The sequence below is a fragment of the Triturus cristatus genome, chromosome 1_2 (genome assembly GCF_964204655.1).
Source record: "Triturus cristatus chromosome 1_2, aTriCri1.1, whole genome shotgun sequence".
Lineage (NCBI taxonomy): Eukaryota > Metazoa > Chordata > Amphibia > Caudata > Salamandridae > Triturus > Triturus cristatus.
In genome coordinates this window covers 1104784264-1104803155 of record NC_140580.1, presented here as the reverse complement: position 1 = coordinate 1104803155, position 18892 = coordinate 1104784264, and positions in this window count along the sequence as shown.

Here is an 18892-nt window from a genome sequence, read left to right as displayed (position 1 = left end):
ATATCATCCACAGGTTCATCCTCATTTCACATCTCACCCTTACTTGTCTACAATGCCAAACAAAGAATACAGGGACCCTCGTTGGCAACATGTTGCCGCAGCACCTGGTAACCTTTATAGTATTCCAACTCAAAACAGGTTTGCTGCACTCTCTACTCTTGACTTTAACGATTGACAAGAAAATATCTACCCTGTAGACTCAGTGAACCATACATTAAACCCAGTAGGCCAGACGTCAGATAGCCCCCCTAATACCTATGGATTAGACATGCAGAACATAATACCAGAGAATACCTTAAATACTCAAAATCAAATAGGACCTAATGACGAAATTAACTTAGCTCAATCAAAAATTAGCCACCAACATCATGGAAACTCATTAATCAAGAAAATTTCAAACTGCAATAACAAAAGCACTTCCTTAATAATTTTAACTTTCTGGAATATAGCAGGCTTGCTGGCTAAAGTAACAAATCCTAACTTTTTAAACCAAGTAACTGCGAGCAGTATTATCTGTCTTCAGGAAACTTGGGCTATCGTCCCACTGCATATAATGGGATACAAGACTTTCCTTTCTTCAGCAAAAAAATCTTCTTCTGGAAGAAACAGTGGCGGTCTAATTATCTATATAGCCAACACCCTACAACATGAAGAGATAGTTCCAGTTAAACTACATGAGAATTACCAAATAGTAATTTTGAAGACAACTAAACAGACAGTATACATTATTGTAAACTTTTACAATAACAAAAAACTAGACGACCTAATTAACCTTCTTCAAGAAATCTCTGGTACTCTACAAAACCTAAAAGAGAAATATATTAATAAAACATGCACCATACTATGGGGCGGAGACTTTAACATCCATCTATGTGACAACAATAATACTGATAAATGTGGGATAGTAGAAGATGATGGAAATATGATCACTCACTTTACTCATTCACACGAAGGTGAAAAAATGAATGAGGCTGTAACTGAACTAGAACTGGGTTATGCAAACGAACTAAAAACTCCTCAAGTACCTTTTTCCCCAACCTTTAATGGCAGGGGACTGACGAGTCTGATAGACTACGTTATGATCTCAGCACATAAAGGTCCAATTATAGAATTATTCGAAGTAACCAAAAATCCTTTAAGTGACCACTTTCCGATTGTAATCAGCCTAAGAGAACAAAGAAAACAAAAAGACTTTGATACTTTTTCTCTACTGCATCAACAAAACTTAGAGATGGGGTCTCTTAATGGCTACACCCTAAAATGGGGAAATGTTGATAAAAAAGCGACCATTTCAACAATTGTTACAGCATGTAAAAGTGAGATATCACTTTGTCTAGACCATGAGGCAGAAAGCTCCAAGATAATAGCTAGCTTCAATATTATCACAGATAAGATAAAAAAGGCTTTAACTAGATCCTGCAAACAGATTAACCGTGATAAGAAAGGCTGGTTCAATTCAGCTTGTACGAAAGCACACGTAAAACTAAAAAAAGCATTGGCCAGTAAGTATAGAGACAGGGTGAAAATTACCGCTCTAAGGAGAGACTATGCCTTAGCAATTAAAAACAGAAAACATGAGATAAAAACTGACCTCTGGGAGTGTCTAAAAAAAAGTACAGAACTCAAAGATAGTGTTGAGTTCTGGAAAATAGTAAGGTCACCATACCTCACAGGGAAGGAGGATATACCCTCTATTGACGTCGCGATCTCCTACACTGAATGGGTAAAACATTACTCAAATGTTTTTGGTTTAAGTCCATCAGATAATATGGAAACAACGGACTTGCTGAAGCAAGTTATCTATCCGCTAAACCTGCAGTTTACGCATGACGAGGTACAGAAAGCATTAAGATCCACTAAATTAGGCAAAGCCCCGGGGCCCGACGGGGTTCCCGTTGACATTTATAAATACGAGGAAGAACTCTGGTCCCCGCTCCTGACAAATGTCTTAAACGCTTCCCTAGAAGAAGGCCTGATTAAATCATGGAAGACCTCTGTACTCGTCCCGATCTTTAAAAAGGGAGACCGAAACTCACCAACTTGTTATAGGCCTATCTCCCTCCTGGACTCTCTCGGGAAGGTCGCTGGTCGGATAATTCTCGAGAGACTCCAGGAGTGGGCAGTCACTAACAATGTCATATCAGACATACAATATGGTTTCCGCGAAGGCCTAGGCACTGTGGATCAAGCACTAAACTTGACCCTATTGGCAGGAAAATACTTAGAGGCCAAGGGGAGTGCCTTTCACATGGTGTATGTGGACCTATCCGCAGCCTTTGATTGTGTTATACATTCAAGGCTGTGGACGATCCTGTTGAATATGGGAGTAGATCCCCCTATTGTAGATTTCCTACGAGAACTCTACACTGGAACAACAGGCAGAGTGCGATTCGGGACAAAGGGTCAATTGTCAGATAGCTTTTGGGTAGAAAAGGGGGTCAGACAGGGATGCGTACTGGCCCCCTTTCTATTCACCCTCTACACAAATGGCCTTGAGACAGCACTGCTTGAGGGAAGTAAAGACCTCCCATCGGTCGGTCGTCGGCATATACCCGCGTTGCTATATGCCGACGACGCGGTCATTTTAGCGAGAACATCTGTGGAACTGCAGCGAGAATTGGATAGATACTGTGAATTCATGTTAAGTTTGAACTTGTTTTTAAATGTTAAAAAAACTTTTACTATGCATGCGGGGAGGAAAAACATGAAACCTAAAAGACTATTTGTGAAAGGGGAAGCCCTGGAAAGAACACCCACTTACCAATACCTGGGAATTGTCATTGACGATAAATTTAAGTGGAAAGCGGCAATTTCGGCGAGAAAACTATCATTTCTAAAAACAACAGCGGCCTTGAGAACATTTGTCCAAAAACTGGGCCACAAGCCACCTCTAGAAACCTTAAAAATCTACAAGGCAAAATGTGTCAGTACTGCTATCTATGGGGCAGGGATATGGGGCTACGCAAACGTGACTGAATTACAAAAAATAGAAAATGCCTTTTTAAGATTCTTATTGGGGCTGCCGAAAAATTCTTCAACATACGCCTGTCACGAAGAGCTGGGCATAGACCACCTAGAGGACATTATAAGAACACAACCTATAATGCTCTGGAGAAGAATTTGGGTCACTGAACAATGCAATTTAACCAGACTCATCATTCAAGACATTCAGACGCTGGAGCACTACGGGCGGATGAAATGGACAGCCTATGTAAAAGCCTTTCTTACAGATATGGGACACAGTCATTATTTTACAGATCCATCATCTTTATACAGTATTTCCAAAAAAGATCTGAGGAAAGCATGTCTATCACACCTGCACCAAACACGTCTGCTAAAAGAAATCCATAAATCCTCTGTACAACAAAGTCTATTAGTCCAAACAGTATCATCCATTGAACCTTATTTGCTGTATAACATGACCCAATTTGAAAAACTACTTCTGACACGCTTCAGGTTCAACATGTTCCACTTAATGGTCTGCTTTCCCACACAAAATGATTGGTCATCAAAAATGTCATTGTGCCCTTGTGACTCCCAATCAAAGCAGTCGACAATACATACAGTCTTATTTTGTACATTTTTTGAGGCACCCCGCAGACAATGGCTATTGCCCATATTTAAATATTGGGGTCTACGCCAATGTCGCCCAGCCTACCTGGCGTTACAATATCTGGAAAATGAATTGATAGCAAAAGCAACTGTACGTTTTTTGAAATTTTGCATACGCCATAGGTCTAATCTCTGAAAATCAAATGTATGAAGAGACTACAAGGGTTGGTAGTAAGAGTCTAACCTCTTCTTTTAATGATTTTACAAAATGCATTTTAAACTCATGATTTTTTAACAGTCTTTTTAAATTGAACTAATGTATGAAATGTATTTCTATGAACTTTTATGGTCTTCTTCGCAAAACCGAATAAAGTGATTTTTGATTTGAGTTGTCAGAGAAACTCAGGAGGAGATGGGATGTTCTCCTCCCATGCTTACTGTTTACCTACAGGGAGGTGCCACAGAAAGGGGTTGGGTTCAGTCCCTTTGAGTTGTTGTTTTGACACCCTGTGAGTGGGCCATTGAGCCTGCTAAGAGAGTCTTTAGAGAAACCTCTTAAAGAAGTTAAGGACAATGTGCTTGATCATGTGCTAGGCCTGAGGTCTAGAATGGTGGAGTACATGTACAAGGCAAACAGGAAACTGGGGGCCAGCCAGGAGCTAATGAAGCACTGGTATGATCAAAAGGCTACTATGCCGGAGTATACTCCAGGACAGTTGGTGTGGGTGTTGGAGCCTGTGGCTCCCAGGGCCCTCCATGACAAGTGGAGTGGGCCCTATCCAATCTTAGAAAAGGAGGGTGAGGTTAACTATTTGGTTGATCTTGGCACCCCCAGGAACCCTCATAGGGTCCTGCATGTGAATAGATTGAAACCCCACAATGACAGAGCAGACATGACCATGTTACTGGTCACTGATGAGGGTGTGGGGGAGGAAACTGAACCTGTGCCCGACCTCCTTTCCACTAATGAGCAAGATGGGTCAGTCGAGGGAGTTGTGCTCTCTCCCAAATTGACAGACCAGCAGCACAAAGACTGTAAGCAAGTGCTGGCCTGTTCTCTTTGACCCCAGGATTCACTGAGTGGTGTGTGCACCACATTGACACTGGTGACAGCCTTCCTGTCAAAAATAAACTGTACAGGTTGTCTGACCATGTCAGAGCCAGCATTAAATCTGAGGTTGCTAAGATACTGGAGTTGGGGGTAATTTAATCGTCTGAGAGTCCATGGGCCAGTCCAGTGGTGCTGGTACCTAAACCTAATCCTCAGGGGGAACCCAAGGAGTTAATATTCTGTGTGGACTACAGAGGTTTGAATGCAGTCACAAAGACTGACACTCACCCTATACCTAGAGCTGATGAGCTCATTGATAGGTTAGGGGCTGCTAAGCACCTGAGTACTTTAGATTTGACCTCAGGTTACTAGCAGATTGCCCTCACTGATGGAGCAAAGGAGAGGTAAGCATTCTCCAGCCCAGAGGGACATTATCAGTTCAAGGTAATGCCCTTTGGATTAAAGAATGCACTTGCCACCTTCCAAATGTTGGTGAACAGGGTCTTGTCTGGGTTGGAACAGTTCAGTGCAGCTTACTTGGATGATATAGCTGTATACAGTTCTACCTGGGGGGATCACTTAAACCACCTAAGGGAAGTGCTTCTGGCCATGCAGCAAGCTGGCCTGGCTATTAAGGCAAGCAAGTGCCAAATAGGGCAGATTTCTGTTGTGTACCTGGGCCACCTGATAGGTGGGGGCCATGTACAGCGTCTCCAAGCTAAAATCCAAACTCTTTTGGATTGGACAGATCCTCTTACCCAGACTCAGATCAGGGCATTCCTTGGACTGACAGGGTACTATAGAAGGTTTGTTCAAAATTATGGGACCATTGTGGGGCCCCTAACAGAACTGACTTCTAAAAAGAGGCCCAAAAAGGTGATTTGGTCTCCAGAGTGTCAGAAGGCTTTTGACACTCTGAAAGCTGCCATGTGTTCAGCACCAGTGTTACTGGCCCCTGACCACACAAAAGAATTTATAGTTCAGACTGATGCTTCAGAGCAAGGGATTGGGGCAGTTTTGTCACAGCTAAATGAAGGGGGCCTTGATCAGCCAGTTGCCTTTATTAGCAGGAGGCTTCTTCCCAGAGAGCAGAGGTGGAGTGCCATTGAGAGAGAGGCTTTTGCTTTGGTGTGGTCACTGAAAAAGTTGAGACCATATTTGTTTGGGACTCACTTTCGTGTTCAAACTGACCACAGGCCTCTCAGGTGGCTCATGCAGATGAGAGGGGAGAATCCCAAGCTGTTAAGGTGGTCCATTTTCCTACAGGGAATGGACTTTACAGTGGAACACAGACTTGGGGTTGCCCATGCCAATGCAGATGGACTTTCCAGGTTTTTCCACTTAGCCGATGAGGACTACCAGGGTGTAGGTTAGTAACCCATCAACTTTCGTTTGGGGGGGCTATGTTGCAAAGTCATCCTGTGCCCTGAGCACCCCCTAACATTTTGCTGACTGGAACTGGTGGTAACTGACTGACTGACCCTGGGCTCTGTTTAACCAGGGCCAGTGCCAAGCTAAAAGGAACAAATTAGAATACAGTTAAGACACCCAACATACACTAGGGTACACTATGGTATGGTGGTGTACCCCTGTAACTGGCATGACCTACCCCATAAGCCCCAAGTATATAATAGGGCAGGGGATTGAAACTACCTAGAAGTCCCCAGTATCCTGGGGCATGGCAGTTTAGAAGCCAGCAGATTTTCTGCACCTGCATGTGTGCAGTGCTGAAGCTTGAGGTCAGTTTAAAAGCAGCACTGGTTGCCAGTACTGCTTTTAAACCTTAAAGTGTGCCCAACCTCGACTTTGGGGGTAGGGGCACTTAAAAATGAAAAGCCTACAATGTGTTTGCATATTAGGGACCCCCAGGGTCACCCCTCGGTATCCCAGGGGTGTGTGATCAGTTATCTATAAGGTACGCTCTTATAAAATGAGTTTTTATATGCCTGGGTAAAGTGAAATTTTACATTTCACTCCCCACCTTGTATTACAGAGCTGCTCAAATTCGACTTTGATGCTAGAAAAACTGGGTAAGGAGGATCTGTAATAGTTCTGCAGATTCAGAACCCCTAAAGTCTCCCTTAGTTGCACAGGGGGTGGGGGTCCTGTAGAGATTAGGGAAATACTTATTAAATATGTTTTTATAAGCCCTGGTGCTAGAAAACTGGCCCAAGTCATTTTCCCCATTGCAAACCCCATGGCCCATTGGTTAACATGGTAGGACGTTATTGATTAATAAATATTGATAGGAGAGGACTAGCCGGACCATTCAAAGACTTCCCAGAATGGTAGTAGTAAATCCAACAATATTATATTGTTGAATTTCTCCTAAAGTGTTGTTAAACTTGGGGGTCTCTAGTTGGCACAGGTATGCACTTGTGACAAATAGGGACCCTCGCCTCTAGTCAGGGTAAAGGGGTACACTCCCAAAATAACCCCTGCTCACCCCCTTGGTAGCTTGGCACAAGCAGACAGGTTTATCTCAGAGGCAACGTGTAAAGCATTTGTGAACACATACAGTAATCAAGTGACAACACTACAGATGGACGCCACACAGGTTTTAAATAAAAAATAAGTATTCTTTATATAGATTTACCACAAGACCATAAACGACAAAAATACACAATACTGTTACTTAAGATGGTAGAATTTAGTTTAATTCTCTTTAGCTCCTAAATGCGACACTTTAAGTCAATGTACCTTATAGATGCGACACGCAGGGCAACGAAAGTGTTGCAACAATGTTGATGCGTTGAAGATTTTGGTGCAAAGAAATAAAGACGTGAAGATCTTCCAAATGCGGCGTGCTTCTCCGATGTTGCGAGAAGACTCGATTCGATGCATCAGCTGCAGCAGCGACACACTTTACGCGATGCGACGACAGCAGCCTTGGCGGCGACACTCTTCTCCGATATTGCGAGATGCTCCCGCTCGATGCGACAGCTTGCAGTGGAGACACACTTTACGTGATGCGACGACAACAGCTCCGACAACAGCACGCTTCTCCATGGATGCGAGGCGCTTTCCTTTAAGCGGTGCAATGCGACAGCTACGATGGCTGTGAGACTCTTCTCTTGATGCGGTGCAATGCGTCAGCTATGATGGTTGCGATGGCGACGTGCTTCTGTGGCATTGCAAGACACTTCTTCGATGATGCGAGACGCTTCCGCTCGATGCGACAGCTGCAGTGGCGACACACTTTACACGATGCGACGACAACAGCTCTGACGGCGGCACGCTTCTCCTTCTTGAGTCCCGCTTCCAGCTCCTTGCGACACGCAGTCCCTCAGAAGGCCCAAAAACAGCAGCAGGCACTTCCAAAGAACTCTGGGGAGCTGGGGGTTGGAGTCTGTTGTTCCTGAGACTTCAGCAGGAGGCAAGCTCTTTTCTAAGCCCTTGGAGATCCTTCACAAGTTGAGCAAAAGTACACACAAAGTTCCTTTCTCTTCTCTTTGGCAGTAGGCAACCTCTGCAGGCCAATCCCCCAGCTTTAGGGATAGTCTCTCCTCAGTTTCTTCTTGTTTCCTCTCCTCAGCAGAGTTTCTTCTTGTTTCCCAATGTGATCTACAGTTCTGGGGTCTGGGTCCCCCTTTTATACACAGTTTCTCTTTGTTCTCTGAAGGCAGGGAGGCCTTTGCCTAGTCCAAACCAGTTCTGGTCAGTCCTGGAGCACTTTGCTGACATGACTCCTTCTTTCCTTTCACAGTGCAGGGCAGAGACATCAGACGCACCACAGGATGTGGAGCCAGCATTGTGGAGAAAAAGCACAGCCCTATTCAGGTCCCAGGTGCAACTCCTCCCACCCATCTACATGGAGATCTCTCTATTCAGCCCTGTGCTGACTCACCCTGTCTCCGGGAATTTCCAAGCCCCCTGGAATCCCCCAGCCCCTGTCACTCAAATTCCAGACAAGGAATACACAGCCTAGCAGAGGCAGGTTTGAATGGTTAGACAAGAAAATACCTACTTTCTAAAAGTGGTATTTTCAAACACAGAATGTTAAAACCAACTTCACTAAAAGATGTATTTTATCATTCTGAGTTCAGGCATACTAAATTCGAATTTCCAACATGTTTCCTGAGTCAGTTAGGATTATAAAATGTAATAATCAAACTGCCCATTCTGGCCTATGGATAAGGGTAGCCTTGCAATAGTGAAAAACGAAATGGCTGTAATTCACTATTAGAACATGCCACACACACCAGGGCATGTCCTACCCTATCCTTACAATGCACCCTGCCCTTGGGCCTACCATAGGGGTGTCTGATATGAAGAAAAGGGAAGGTTTAGGGACTGGCAAGTGGGTGCACTTGCCCAGTCAGCATGACAGTACCAGACTGCACGCAGGCTCTGCAATGGCAGACCTTAGACATACTTTTACAGGTTGCTTCTGTGGGTGGCACAACCAGTGCTGCAAGCCCACCAGCAGCATTTGGATTTACAGGCCCTGGGCACTCCTGGTGCACTGTACTAGGGTCTGACAGGTAAACCAAACCAACCAATCATGGAATCACAAATTCATACATCAATGTACAATAGGGAGAGCATATGCACTTTAGCACTGATCAGCAATGTTAAAGTGCCCAGAGTCACAAAACAGCCAACAGGTCAGAAAAAATATAGGAGGAAGGCAAAAAGTTCAGGGATGACCCTGCAAAAAGGGCCAAGTCCAACAAGTGTACATACAAGAAGTTATAAGACTTTCTTGATTGTAGGTCCAAATTCACCCTTCCAGTGGTCTGTCCTGATTGGTCAAAGTTAAGTGGATTAGCCAGGCTGCTTTGATGAGGTGATAAAGAACCACTCTGCTGGGAGGGCAGTGTGCTGGTCTATAGGAATGCCAGGCCAGGAGGTGGAGTCGTAAACTATGCTCTTCAAAGGCAGAGGGGAGATTTTGCTGTGCAATGAACTCTAAGGCCTGACCTCTGAAGACTGCACCAAGTGAAACTGCAATCCTGTGGATTACCTTGCTGCCAAAGTACTCAAGAGTGGAACACCCTGCAAGCTACAGGTTGACAGAACTCACCTGGACAACCCCACAAACAATTCCCAGCCTGGAGTACCAGTGGATTTGTAAGGGTTTTGTTCAAGTGGATTGCGGAATTGAAGTTTCACACTTTCAAGAACCCTCTTGGAGATTCCACAACCTTGGACTGTGTGTTGGCTACTTTGGGACCCGCAAGCAGAACTTCAGGAAGGAGTTCTAACTGGAACCGCCTGCTGGAGAAGGCGGCACAACACAGTGGTGAGATATTCTCCAGAACAGTTTCTAAAGGTGTGTCCCTGCCAGAGAAAATGAAATGACTAAAAGGGGCACTGTTGGTTTCTAAGCACTAGAAAGTGACTAATCTTTAAAAATTCATAACTCTGGTTTCCTACAGTGGTTTTTTTTCGTTTTGGTGTCATTTAAAAGATAGAAATATTACCTATTTTTATAAATTAGTGTCGGATTTTTATTTTGTGTTGTGTCTTTAATTATTTACTGAAATGGTGTTTTTGAATGCTTTACATACCTGTCTTTGAAGTTAAGCCTGTCTGCTCGCAGCCATGTTACCAAGGGTTGAGCATAGGAATAATTTTCTAAAACCGATGCTGAGTCCTATCATGTGTTAGTGGCCTTATTGCCAGTGGCAGACCCACATTTGCCCCTACCAATAACCCACTTTCCAACAACCTTCAAAACAGAGACGAGAGAGCGAGTGTGTGTGTGTATTTTTGTCTGATGTATGGGAGAATACCAGGTGAAATCTGACACAGATCTCACCACACCCAACTGAAAGCACTTGTACACAACTATTCATTACAAAATAAATGTTTTAGGGGGGTGTAACACCCTGTAATTACCCCACCACCACTCTTGCGGTGCTGGGATTACGCGGAAAACCACACCCTGTTACACCCTCTGGCCAGGCGTGGCTAGAGGATCTAAAATAAAGGGACGAAGACTGCTCAGGGACTTCCACCAGTAAGCAGACTGCAATGTGTTCATGTCTCACTGCCTGCTGCTGCGGCACGCAATATTTAGTCACAAATCCTTACACTGGTGACAAGAGTGGGGACTCTGTCCACCCCGCCAACCATCTGCAGCAATCCTGTCAGCAGCTGCCCACACTGCAAGTCAGCCTTGAATGCAGGCGCGTTCCTACCTCAGCACAGATACCGCTGCGCGGCAAGGGCTCCTGCCAACCGAAGCTCTGCTGCATTCGCCCGACGTCAGTAGACAGACACGGGCGTGCAGCCAACTTGCATTGGGAGCTGTCCCGTGCGGTGGCCCCTCCCTTACGCTCAGACGAGCATCTCCAGCCAGACCCCTGGAGCTCTGTGAGCCTGCTGTTGGCACCATGCCCTGTCGCGCTTCACAACCAGTGTGTGCGGGGCAGAGGAGAAAATAATAAAGGAAGAAATAAAAAACAGAAGACAAGATGCCATAGACCCCCAGTAAAACTACATCAAAACTGAAAAAAAGGAGAAATCTGTCTACTTACCTGACAGCCATCCTCCTGGAAAAATAGACAATGTCCAGCACAATAAGCACCAGAAGCCACGTGCCCCTTGAGAGTACAGACAAGCACAAGCTAATACAACTAACATTGGATGTGATTTTCATCAAGCACTATCTTCTACAAAGCCTTCTACGCCCACACTATGGATGATGAAGCAGGTACAGCCTCCCGCACCACCTACAACTCAGCACACACAAGTCAGTGCGCTGCTGCCGTTCATTGAACTCGCAGACCCTGCCACCGCCTTCCCTTGCTGGTAAACCTGGATTGGGAGGCTGAACAACTACTTTGTCGCAACCAGCGAGATCAACAGCACAGTGAAGAGGTCCCTTTTGCTCCATTGTCCTGGGAAAGAAATCTACAAACTCTTTGCTCACCTACCCAACACAGGTGCAGCAAATGACTACGATGCAGTCATTAGAGCATGCAATGCATACTTTTACCCGAAACTCAACCTGGACTATGAGTGTTTCAAGCTCTGCCAAGCATGCCAAAGTGAAGGGGAGTCCATGGACATCTTCTACGCACATTTGCGTGAACGGACCAGCATGTGCACAGCTGACAATCAACATAAAGAGGTTGGAGCCCAAATCATACAAGGCTGCCAAAACAAAAGATTGAGAGGCCTCATCCTACGCCAAGCTGACATAGCTTTGGAAGACATACTTATCCTAGCATGGTCTCATAACGTGTCCAAAAACAGGGTGACAGAAATGAACATCGCCATCACGCAACAACTAGAAAGGTCCCGGACAGTGAAGATTGAATGCACTGACGCAATCCGTATGCGTGGAAGAGGGAACAGACCTCGGCAAACAGCCAATCCTATGCCCGGGTCCTGATCGGGTACTGTGAGAGAGAAGAACACCCCCCGGAAGAATGCCCCTCCCAATGACGAACATGCTCTAAGTGTGGCACCATGAACCACTTCGCCACCGCATGCAGAGGAGAGCCAAGGAACAGAGGCCCAAGAGGCAGATGACCCCCGTCAAAGTCAGTGCGGCAACTGTCTCTGGACCTGGCTTGGCTGTTCAGGCTGGACTGTTCCCATGAGGCACAGGGTCAAGACTGATTTGCATATGGCTGGGTTCAAATTGGAATGGCATGGTGAGCAATAAAACGATGGATTTAGGCCCAGATCTCTGTACTGGGGTGAATGTATGACATTGTTCTGCATTCTGCCCATCAATTGTTGTTTTTGCAATAGGTTACGCAATTGCCATGAATTGGAAGAGTACTTTCTTTCTGAGCATCTCTTACGGCAATGCTGAAATGGAGCAGAGCAGAATCCACAGCGCTGCGCAGGGAAGCAGCTAGGGGTTTATGAAAAGTCCCTGTCTTGCATGAGTGAGATGCCCTTGTGTGTGAGTTACAAATCTAATCTGAGGGACCTGAGGAAGGGGGGGGGGGTCGGGTAGCGGGCAGTGACTTCCCTCCTCCATCTAGCATTGAGCTTGATGCCATTCCAGAGATGCTCCTGCCCTCACCGAACCGCGCTCTTCCTACTGTGTGTGAATGGAGCAGGGCTAGACTGTTGTGTGCGTGCCCGATGCGGGCTGTGATGGAATGGGGGGCCCGATGCCCGCTCCCTACCATTGATGCACCTCCCATCTGGGAGCCACAGATACCAGTTCTGGAACTGCTTGTGCCCTGCTTGTTTCTATGGTAAGCCATGTCTCTTGTTGCAGTTAAGCTGAGGAATGCATATATGTTCCCTATGGTTGTCATCACATCCCTATGAAAGGCATCGCTACATCGAGACATTAGATATATATCACCTGAACCGATTTGTGTCACTGTATCCAACATGCCATTGTCGTGCGATGTGCCAACGCTTAATAAAAGTGTTTTTAAATAAATGAGGGGCCTAGGAAGTAGGGCAATGTTTCTGCATCCTTGGAGTTAGTAGTATTGGGGTCCTGATACCTCTGGGGCAGGAAAATATGCATTTAAGAGATTGGCCATGGGGGTCTACTAACATATGAGGAATAACTTCAGGGAAAGCAATTCTGGGTAATTCCTCACTTGAGCTTTGACTTTCACTTTCTGCAGTCAAAATGTCCGGGCAAAATTAAACAGATCTGCAGTGTTGCCGTGGATATTAATTTCCAAAGGGGTCACTAACTCCTGTTGCTGCCCCTTTGAAATGAAGTGGCTCCACCTCAGGATGAGGGCAACTGTTTACAAAAAGAAGGCACAATCCTGCCAAGTACCACACATTAGGGGTTGGAATAACGCATTTTAGTACTGGTGTCCGCATCACCACACATAAATGCATTAGTCACACAAAGATAGCGTCCCAGGGACCTCCCAAGGCATGCTGTGATGAGGGGAGGCTGGAATGCATTTCAGCAGCACGCCCAATGCGTTTCTCACCGACATGCTATTTGTCCTCGCCACAGCGGCCATGTCAAACTTTATTTTCACTTCAAGAAAAGGGGACCGAGGGCTTTGTTTAACCAGGTCCAGCATACAAGCCCAATTACAGTACAAAGCAGAATAGTTTGCTGTTCCTAAAGAAAAGGAGACAGGTAGATGTGCGTGTGGAGAACTCAACAACTCGCTGAGGGCAGGAGAAAATTTCCTTCTTTCGGAAAGAGACCCTCACACACCCAGTCAGCTAGGTGTCATGCTTCATCATTGGGTCTGCTTCTCGTCGGGTCGGCGCTGCAATATCAGATCGGCACCCATGATGGGGCCTTTTAGCGGAGATCTTTTTTCCTGGCCATTGGGTGCAGTGTGTGTGAGTGCCCTAGTGAGTGTAGATGTGAAAATGTGGGGTTAAAACAGGAGCTAGAGCTCCACTCAGAACAATTTTAATGAATGTGGCCACTCTCCTGACTAAAAACAAGAAATGGCGCACCCCTGCTGTAAGGTTGCAGGGTCCTGCGCTGTGAGATCAGGTCAACATGTTTCTTGCCATTCCGTCTTATGGACGCAAATTCTTCAGGACCGATGTGAGTCTATCTACACCTTTTGGCGGTGGTCCAATGTAGTGAAGAAAAGTGACCACCCACACAGCATCCTAAAAAGTGATACCTGTAGATCTAGATCATCAACCTGTAAACATAGGAAAAGAGTTAAAAAAATAAAAAATATACACTGTATCATGCCAGTTCAACATTTGTAACCTTCTTCGAATTGATTGTGCAATATTCCACAAAGTGCGAGAACAGCATGCAGGGTAATTGTGACCATGCAAATGGCGACTAACATAAAACAAGCATTTGCAATGCAATAGGTCTCGCATTGGTGAAAGTTAGAGCTACTGGCGATGTAAATGGCAATGTTTCCTACTTATGTTTTTTTTCTGCAGGCGAGTGTTTGTGGGTATGCATGAGCTGTTTGATGTTTACAATCAGCAGGTTTGAAAACATCGAAACACAAGCATTGTCATAGCCAATAGGTCTCGCCTTTGGGACCTTGTGTGTTTAGCCAGAACTTTTGGCCTTGATGTAGAGCACTGTGGCTGCTGAGCATTATGTTGAAAAGTTATAATAAAAAGTGTTAAGCATTTTTGTTACCTTTATGCAAACGAAGAAGACATTATATACTACTGAAAAACCTTATTTAAAAAAGATTTTAACATACAAAATGTCTTCAATTTTTTTTACTACTTGCACTGCTGGCAACTTCTTCCTGCTTGTTCTCATGCTCATTTGTTATACACAATTTTGTTATGGGGGAGCGGGACATAAATAACGGGGAAGTGGAGGTTGGAAAACAGTAATTTATTTAGAACACGAGCAGCGGACGGACACTAGGGGAGAATCAACAGATGCCAGATTCCAAGGGCAGACTGATGTGATACTTAGGTGGTGCGCTGATGCAAAATGGTGGTGGTGAATGATGTTTGGTGCTCAGGTGGTGACACTGTATGGTGTGGATTGAGGTACGTTGTGGATTGTGGAGTTCTGGAATTGAAATATATTGTTTGGTGTGTAATTATGCAGTGTGGATTGGAAATGTGTGGAGTTGGATTGTGTGGCCTGGAACTGTGGTGTTGAGTGAAATTATGCTTAGTGAAATTGTGGCATGGTGTGGAGTGCATTTATGTTTATTGGTGGTATGTGGTATAGAGTGCATTTATGTGGAGTGTATTTGTGTTGCATTGAGTAGAGTGCAATTATGTAGCGTGTAATTATTTGGCTCTGAGTGGTATTATGTGGAGTGTATTTATGTTGCATTGAGTAGAGATTAATTATGTGGCGTGTAATTATGTGGTACTGAGTGGTATGTGGAGTGTATTTATGTTGCATTGAGTAGAGTGTAATTATGTGGCATGTAACTGTCACGCTGAGTGGTATTTTATGGAGTGTATTTATGTTGCATTGAGTTGAGTGTAATTATGTTTCGTCTTAATTATGTGCCACAGCGGTATTATGTGGAGTGTATTTATGTTCCATTGAATAGAGTGTTATTATGGGGCATGTAATTATGTGGCACTAAGTGGTAATATGTGGAGTGTATTTATGTTGCATTGAGTAGAGTGTAATTATGTGGCGTGCAACTATGTCACACTGAGTGGTATTATGTGGAGTGTATTTATGTTGCATTGAGTAAAGTGTAATTATGTGGTGTGTAATTATGCGGCACTGAGTGGTATTATGTGTAGTGTATTTATGTTGCATTGAATAGTGTGTAATTGTGACGTGTGATTATGTGGTACTGAGAGGTATTATGTGGAGTGTATTTCTGTTGCATTGAGTAGAGTGCAATTATGTGGAGTGTAATTATGTGGCACTGATTGGGATCATGGGAGTGTATATTGTATTCAGCAGAGTGCAAATATGTGGTGTGTAATTATGTGGCAGTGAGTGGTACTATATGGAGTGTATGTTGCATTAAGTGCAGTGTAATTATGCAGCATATAATTATGTGGCACTGGGTGGTATTGTGTGGAGTGTATGTTACTTTTAATAGAGTGTAATTATGTGGTGTGTAATTATGTGGCACTGAGTGGTATTATTTGGAGTGTATGTTGCATTGACTGCAGTGTAAATATGTAGCATATAATTATGTGGCACTAAGTGGTATTGTGTGGAGTGTATGTTGCATTAAATAGAGTGTAATTATGTGGTGTGTAATTATGTGGTACTGAGTGGTATTTGGAGTGTATGTTGCATTGAGTGCAGTGTAATTATGTCTGTTGTTAAAATTCATCAACCCATAAGCTAATGTCCCAGTGCTCATGGCAACATTCTGTTTTGTAGTTCAGACTCCATGAGAGTGAGTTTGTTCACAAGAACAGGAGATGATCCTTTCACCTAAATGTTACCAGAGGAGCCATAGCAGGTGCCAGGCAAACACGACAACCCTTGCCTGGTGCTTTAGTTAACCCAGACTAAGACAGAATTCCAAACTACAGTATTGAAAACGCAAGCTGAGCACATACAACAGTAAACATGCTTTTGCAAAGAAAACCAAGGTTAAAAAAAGAAATGAAAAGACCTGTGCACAATAAGATACGCTTATGCTTTTATGGCGTTAAGGACTAAAGGAGGAATGACAGACTATCTTTGGGGTAACATTTTCCGGAGGAGCGGAATGCATTGGTGTTTCTCTGGCATGAAAAGAGGACCAGAGTCTTAGATTCCAAGACTCCTGTCATTCAAGTGAGTGGCAGTCCTATGCACTGCCGCTGGAGAACCGCTGTCTGTTGTAAGAAAAAAACATAAATCTTGATCTTTACATATATTTAAAGAAAACTATCTCTTCATGAATAACATCTTTGGGATTTACAAAGCATTTTGCATTGCCGTCCACATAGCCTCCGTAAATTCCAATTAACTAAAGAAAAGGGGTATGAAAACTCACTGGCAACTTGTCTTGGATGGTATGGTTCTCAGATAAATATGCTTAAACTTCAAATTGTCTGTGTGAGGCCAACTATCCGTTTCTATGTGAGCGCAGAAGGGTGAAGGAGCAATCTTTCTCAGAGGAACATTCCAGACCTTCTACATTCAGGGCAAACGCTGGCCTGTTCCGAAGCTCAATGAAATCACAGTGGGGCGCTAGCCCACCGAGTCCGGATGAAGAGAGATACAGCTGACGCGCCAGGTTTGGCACAATGGGAGCTACTATGGTATCTTATATGGAGATTTTTGTTTCCCTCCCTCCATGGAAAATCATCTGGGAATTGGTTATGTGACCTCCAAGGGCAGTGGATGACAAACCCTAGTAAGACAAAATGCCCCATGATGGCAAATCCAGGAAAGATGTTGAGCCTACTATGAATGGCTCCTTTCTTTTGAAGAATAAGCTCTTGGGTAGTGGCCATTTTTCCATTCCTTATCCTCCTTCAGTCCTGGGGTTGTATTCCATAAAGCGCCCCAAGGGTGGAACGGGGCTTGTGTGCCAACCTTCTGTGCTCCCTGGTTCTTTTGTATTACAGAAGGGACTGCAGACACTGGTGTGGCACCTCCTGCATGCTGCAAGACTTTAAATCTGCCCTTGCATTGTTTTATGGAAGTGAACGTAGAGTCAATGAGACCATCCAGAGGTAGACTGTGAAGAGAGGTATCAGTGAAGTCAAGTACTACTGACGTAAAGGTACTAAAACGTACTCGTGACATAATGAAACCTGATCTAGCCCGGAGATGCAATGCAAGTCCTTCACATCTAATGGCAGCGTACCATTTACACAAAACGGGCGCCATCCGTACTTGTGGATTAGTCTGCAGAGTTCACTGAATTATATCCGTAAACTACTGAAGCAATCCGAACTATAAGACTTTAAATCCACTAAATGATACATTTATTCGAAGGGCTGTGTTTTTATTTTATACTCGGGTTCCAAAAAAACTTTACTGTGTCACCTTAATATGCCCGACTGATCATGATAGAAAACATGATGGCACGAAGAGAATTCAAATAAAACGAACAACATTATGGGGCAGATTTATGAGCCCCTTGCGCCACTTTTGCGTCACTTTTAACATGGGAAAAGTGAGGCAAAAGTGGCGCAAGGGGCTCATAAATCTGCCCCTGTGGGGCAGATCTATATCGGAGATGCGCCACTTTTACGCCGCCGTTGCGTCACTTTTGTGACGCAGCGGCAGTGTAAACCCTGCGCCACGTTGCGCCATATTTACATCGTGACGCATCTATGGAGATGCGTCACGATGTAAAGCCCTGCGCCACGTAAAACCTGCGTCAGGTTTCACGTGGGCGTGTCGACGGAGGGGGGGGCGTTCCGTCGCAGGAACGCCCCTGAAAAGTGACTCAGTCAAATCTATAAGATTTGACTGAGTCACTTTCCCAACGCTGATGCGCCAAAACCCTGCGCCTGCTTGAAGCAGGCGTAAGGCTTGACGCACCATGTTAGGGATAGGGTAGGTTGGAACAGTGCTGGAGTTGCGTCGCACTTGCGACGCAACTGAAGCACTGCACCAACCTTACGCCATCGGATGCGTCACGCATCTGTTTATTCCTGCGCCATGATGCGCCGCATTGTAAATGCGGCGCATCATGTGTGGCGCAAGGGTAAACTTGCGTGACGCATCATTCCTGGCGCATCCTTGCTGATTTGCAGGGATGCGCCAGGCAACATAAATCTGCCCCTATGTGTTTTACCGCGACAAAGCCTCAATTTCGCCGTATTAAGTAAAGGGCGCAGTTTGTATTATCACCAGTATTTGATAGGATTTTCGGACACAAACGGCATTTTTTATGACACGAACTATGCAGCACATATACTATGAACAGAGATGCGTGGAAGACAGCTTCGCGGGCAATTAGTGTAAACAATAGGTTCTACATAATAATTAATGTGATTTTTTCGGGA